Below are 6,525 nucleotides of genomic sequence, written 5' to 3'. Positions count from 1 at the left end.
GATTGACTTGATGTCAATCTATAAAACCATTTGAAGGTGTAGATTTGATTAAAACAGTTTGAGTATAAGGAACATTTGCTTAAAACACAGTTGCAGTGTAAATTCGAAAAGTAAATGGGTTTGGAAAACTTTTAGAAGTAAAACAGTTTGATAGATAGTTTGAATAGTGATAAAACCACTGATTTCCCTAGTTATTAATCACATGTGATTAGTACAATCACGTGTGGTTGAAACAATAACTATAAGTATTTAACTTGTATCCCCCCCCCCCCTTTTGAAAGCATATAAAAGCATTTAGAATATTTAACAGGTTGATTAAGGGGTATGAAACTCACTTGATTGATTGAAGAAAGCGAGATGGAAAACCGGGCAGAGTCTCGTCTCAGAAAACGGATTTTTCTCGGGATTCTCGGGAATCTCGGGAGTAAAATCGACCCTCGGGACTTGAGCAAAAAGACCAGAGCTTCGGGTTATAACGGGCACGGAAAACGAGACAAAGTTGTGAGAGAGAGGAGAGAAATGAGCAACATTTTCGGAAAGCCTCGCATCCTATTTATAGGAAGGCTGAACCGCCTCCGAACGCGGGGCGTACGCTCGTACGCAGCGCGTACGCGTACGTCATGCATGACCGAAGCCTCGACTGCCTCGGTTCGGATGGGACGGGTTGCTGGGTACGCGGGTCGGATGGGACGGCGGGTCGGACGGGACAGCGGGTCGGACGGGTCGGAGCTTCGGACGGGTCGGACGGTTTAGAACTCTTCGGATAGTGCGACGTGGACGATCCGAGACCCTCGATCTCAGTACGCGGGGCGTACGAAGGTACGCAGGGCGTACTTCGGTCCAATCCGATGACTCCTCTTCGGATATTACCGGGAATTTATAATTAAATTCTTATTTATTTTAAATAAACTTCAAAAATTCATATCTCTCTCATACGAACTCCGTTTTTGACGTTCTTTATATCCACGCGAAGGTGAGACCATGATCTACAACTTTCGTTTAGATTCCGCTGGCAAATTCCGAAATCATTTTTATTATTTATTTATTAAAATGACGTGATTAAGGAATTTCTTCAAAAATTCATAACTTCCTCGTCCGAGGTCAGATTTGGACGTTCTTTTTATGTACGCAAACCTTGATATGATTCCTATTACTTTATTTAATCCGAATAAGATTTTAGGAAGGTTACATTTTGACCTAAATTTGATCGGTTTTACATTATATTGACTCGAAATATCGGGTTGTCACACATATCGACATTATTATGAATAGAAAAGATTCTATTAAGAATGAGTTGTCATATGGAAAATATGGAAATGTGTCCATATTGGATGGACCATATCGACATCATTACGAATAGATGAGATTCTATTAATAATGAGTTGTCATATGGAAAATATGGAAATGTGTCCATATTGGGAATTGAATATTGAAAATCTATGTCTAGATTAGAAACTTTTATGCAAAAGGATGTTCAAAGGAATGTAATTTGAGTAAGAGACATCATATCTAAGGAATTGTCTTGTAACAATCTCCAATAGAGGACTTTGTAATATCATTGGCAATAGTCTTTGTGACTTTGGTGCAATGACATTACGAAAGGATAGTTGCATAGAATGTTAGAATCTAGCATATTCTATAAGTAACAAGAATTTGATATTCTTTAACTTATGAAAAATGGATTTGGAGTTGTGAAATGAGAAGGATTGGAAATGTGTTCAATGTGGTCTATTTCACAAAGTAAGAACCATAGGTAAACATTGTGTGCATGCAAGGAGCATGGGACAAGTGTTGGAATTCAAGTAAGAAGTTGATTACCCGAAATGAGAAATAATGAGTAATCAATATGGTGATAAATAAAAGGTGTTTTATTTATACTCAAAGGTTTGAGGCCATATAGGATTAATATTATTCTTGTGTTTCACATTTGCATGTTTTGACTTCCAGAATAATTGAGTTTATTAAGAATAATCGAATTATTCGAACGGGCCACAGTTGTTCATATGTTGGAAGTATATATGAATGAAGACTGTCGTGAATTGGTTTGTGGATTGTCTAAAAGAGTATTAGACATAAGCAAATGTTTGCTGAAACGTTCATGAGTGCTTATGAATATGAATTTGAGCATTGGATTAAACCCACGCTCACTTGGATCACTACATGAATTGTATCACGAGTGATTGATGAGACGATAACATCTTATATTCTTGAAACCGAGATGTGTGAGTTGTATCTTGCGAATCGGTTGCACATTGATAATATGTAAACGCACTAGTAACATGGTGTTATAAAACATATTGTTGTGTGTGATTCGGTGCGTGAGTGCAAGCAAGCATTGTATCAAAGTTTATCCGTTCCTTTTATCCAAAGTAGGATAAAAGCGATATCTTTTGGGCCCCTCGATGATTTAGTGATGACAAATGTAAATGCTCGGCCGGGCTAGGGCTAATTTGATTTGTTCAATTAGTCAGTCGTCATAAATCGGAATCGAGATATAGTACAAAGAGAATGATTTGAAATCATATCTCATATGATATCTAGAATGGAGGAATGTATGATCCCTTATCTAAGGACACGTGTATCTGATAGGATCAGAGTTGACAGCGGCTTTGGAAAGCTATGATTGCAGATCGGGATCCGAAGTCATACGCAGAATAGTTGTTAGACTTATCCAAGTGGGAGACTGTTGGATTAGTGTCTAAGTCCATAACTATTTTGGTATGTACTTGACTCGATGGTGCATGGTCCTTTTGGGTTGCCTTCACCAAAGCAACTTGATTGGAGAAATAAATAAAGAGAGATGTTATTATGATTTATTAATATGTTATAAGAATAATATATTAAAGGAGAAATCATATTTGTTTAATTAATATTGGTCAATAATTAATTAAGAATTAATTTTGTGATCAAATGTCATTAATTAAACTAGAGGGGCTGAATTGTAATTATGTGATAGTTGCAAAATAGGGCAATGGTTATCCTTGTTAAAGGATGGACGAATTCAAGGATAAGGATATCCTTAAAATCGTCCAAAGGTCCAAGAGATAGGAATTTCCAAGGCTTATCTTATGGTTGCTTGATGGGCAAGTAACTAGATAAGGATAAGGACTGAAACCCTAATCCCAACCCTGTATAAAGACCTATAAGGCCTTAGGATTTCGTACACTTGATCCCTAGAAGTCCTAAAGACGAAATCTTATACCTCTCCTCTCTCCTTATACCTTCTCCATTTGCTCTTGGTGTTTGTAAGCCATTAAAGGAGTGACACTTGTGACTCTAAGCCTTCCAAAGTCAATTCAAGGAGGAATTGGGATTGTTATTGCTACATAACAATCAAGGTAACATTATAAACTTATTCTTATGATGATTACTTGAATGCTAGAATTAGGGTTTATAGTCTTGGATTCAAAGCATGTACAATAGAGAAACCTATATCCAAGCATTAGGGTTTGTATGAGCACATAGGATGTCTTATGACCAAAACCCATCACCTTGGATCTATGTTCTCTTCTAAAATACATGCAAATAATAATTTCCAAGGTTTCTTCCTAACTAGCGTAGCATAAGGATTATGAATCATAAAAGTACTAGTAGAAATACATACCTTTTGATGATGGTTGATTGTTTGGAGTTTGAGAGCCAAGCACCAATAGTGTGAATGCCTCAAATGGAATCACAAATCACCACAAACACTTGGAAAACTTTAGAGAGTGTACACACACTTGTAATTTTCGGCCACACACAAGCACACACACTAGTGGCTATTTCATGCAACATAAGCATGCTTATATAGTGTACATGATTAGGGTGAAACCCTAATAACCCATGACCTTTCCTTTTCCAAGGATCCATGGGTTAAAAGCTCCATGGATCATCCATGGACTTCCATACAAGCCTAGCCCATTAACAAATGAGTGTTCGCCCACAATCTAATTAGTCTTCCTTTTAATCTCTAAATTAATTCATAATTAATTTAAAACTAAGACTAATTTAATAACATGACTTCATATTAATATATTATAACTTATAATATATTAATAAACATATGTGTATAACTCTCATAAAATTATCCATAAATAGTTCGGGTGAAGTGCAACCCAAATGGACCATGTCGGGTCGGGTTAAGTATGTACCAAATAAGTTATGGACTTAGACTCCTTATCCAACAAAATATATATATCATATAATCGGATTAATATTGGTCTAACATGATAAGGTAACTATCCATAAGCAAAAACAGCAAGAAATCCCAAAATACCCTCCATCTGACGAGCCGACTCGCCGAGTCAGGCATGGACTCGTCGAGTCACCTTGGACTCGGCGAGTTCATCTATGGACTCGCCGAGTCCAGCCTCCAGAAACACAAAATTCGAAATTTTCAAACATATCAAGCATCAATACAATAGAAACCAATCAAGTCTCTAATACCACTGATGGGTTTTTGGTCATAAGACATCCTATGTGCTCATACAAACCCTAATGCTTGGATCTAGGTTTCTCTATTGTACATGCTTTGAAACCAAGACTATAAACCCTAATTCTAGCATATGGAAATCAATATTAACATATAATTAGGTTTATGATATTACCTTGATTGTTATGTAGCAATAACAATCCCAATTCCTCCTTGAATTGACTTTGGAAGGCTTAGAGTCACAAGTGTCACTCCTCTAATGGCTTACAAACACCAAGAGCAAATGGAGAAGGTATAAAGAGAGAGGAGAGAGGTAGGAATTCGTCCTTAGGACTTTTTGGGAAGGCTTAGACGAATTCATGAGCCTTAGGGGGTTTATATAGGTGTAAAGATTAGGGTTTTAATCCTTATCCTTATCTAGTTGCTTGCCCACCAAGCAACCATACGATAAGTCTTAGAAACCCTTATCCTAGTCGAATTCTAAGGCATTGTCTCCTTAAATTCGTTCACCCTATATTTAAGATAATCCTTACCTTATTTTGTAACTATCACATATTTACAATTCAGCCCCTCCAGTTTAATTATCTACACTTGATCACAAAATTAATTCTTAATTAATTATTGAAAAATATTAATTAAACAAATATGATTTCTCCTTTAATATATTATTCTTATAACATATTAATAAATCATAATAACCTCTCTCTCTATTTATTTCTCCAATCAAGTTGCTTTGGTGAAGGCAACCCAAAAGGACCATGCACCATCGGGTCAAGTACATACCAAAATAGTTATGGACTTAGACACTAATCCAACATATACTTCATTATACTTATAATGGAAGGTTTATGTCCTATCCTACCCGTTCGGCTAACGACCCTCCACTAGTCAAGAGTGCGGTGGGTAAGAGTGGATACCCATTCAATCGCTATTTTATAGGCAATTTCCTTAAACACCCCTTATAGACCAGCTTCGTGAATGAGGCCTACTAACGATAAGACTGACATATATATATATATATATATATATATATATATATATATATACATACATATATATATATATATATATATATATATATATATATATATATATATATAATGTTAGACTTTTAATGTTATATATAGTATAGGGTGTATTTTACACTTTTAAAATACTAGGTGTTCCAATTTAATGATTATACTTTTAATTTAATTAAATTGTAAACCAAAACTTTATGGATTTATTAAATCTCTTTTAATTATACACCTTAATTAATTAATAAAACCATAAGGGTGTGATTTGAACTTTTCAAAACAATACTAGGGTTTTAGAATTTAACATTCCTAAATTAAACTTTTAATCAACTTTTAAATTCCAAAACTTGAGGGCAAGTTTTGAAACCTTTCAAAACATTAGGTTTTAACTTATTTAAATTTCAAAACCAAAACTTTCAAGTTCTAATTTAAACTATAAAACCTAAAGGGATTAATTTGAAACTTTTCCAAACTTTGTTAAGAATATTCTAGATCACATAATTCAAATAAGTCAATTAACTATAATTGGTGGCTATCTAATTAGATCTAGTTCAAATTCTTGCAAGATAATGATCAAATAATTTCCATAACTTAACATTTATCAAATAAGGTAACAATTATCTAATTAGATGACCAAAATGTTTTATTTTGACAAGGATAATAATAAGGAATCAATAAAATTCGAATTTTATTAACTTTAAACAATTATGGAAATTATCCTAAGTCAAAATACGCAAAAATCCCGAAACAGCCTCTTTCTGACGCTCGAACTCGCCGAGTTCCTCTATGGACTCGCCGAGTCCACATTGGAACTCGCCGAGTTCATCAGACAGGGGGCCAAAAAATCGATTTTTGAAGATTGAACAAATAACAATGCATCATTACAATAGAAACCAATCAAGGCTCTAATACCACTGATGGGTTTTAGCCATAAGAACATCCTATGTGCTCATACAAACCCTAATGCTTGGATCAAGGTTTCCCTATTGTACATGCAATTCATCCAAGACTTCAAACCCTAGATCTAATATATGATAATCAATATAACATATAATAATGGGTTTAAGATATTACCTTGATTGTTATGTACCAATA

The sequence above is a fragment of the Lactuca serriola genome, chromosome 3 (genome assembly GCF_051521515.1).
Source record: "Lactuca serriola cultivar US96UC23 chromosome 3, Lser_US96UC23_V15, whole genome shotgun sequence".
Classification (NCBI taxonomy): domain Eukaryota; kingdom Viridiplantae; phylum Streptophyta; class Magnoliopsida; order Asterales; family Asteraceae; genus Lactuca; species Lactuca serriola.
The sequence above is the reverse complement of the archived record's forward strand: the minus strand, read 5'-3'. Positions refer to the sequence as shown.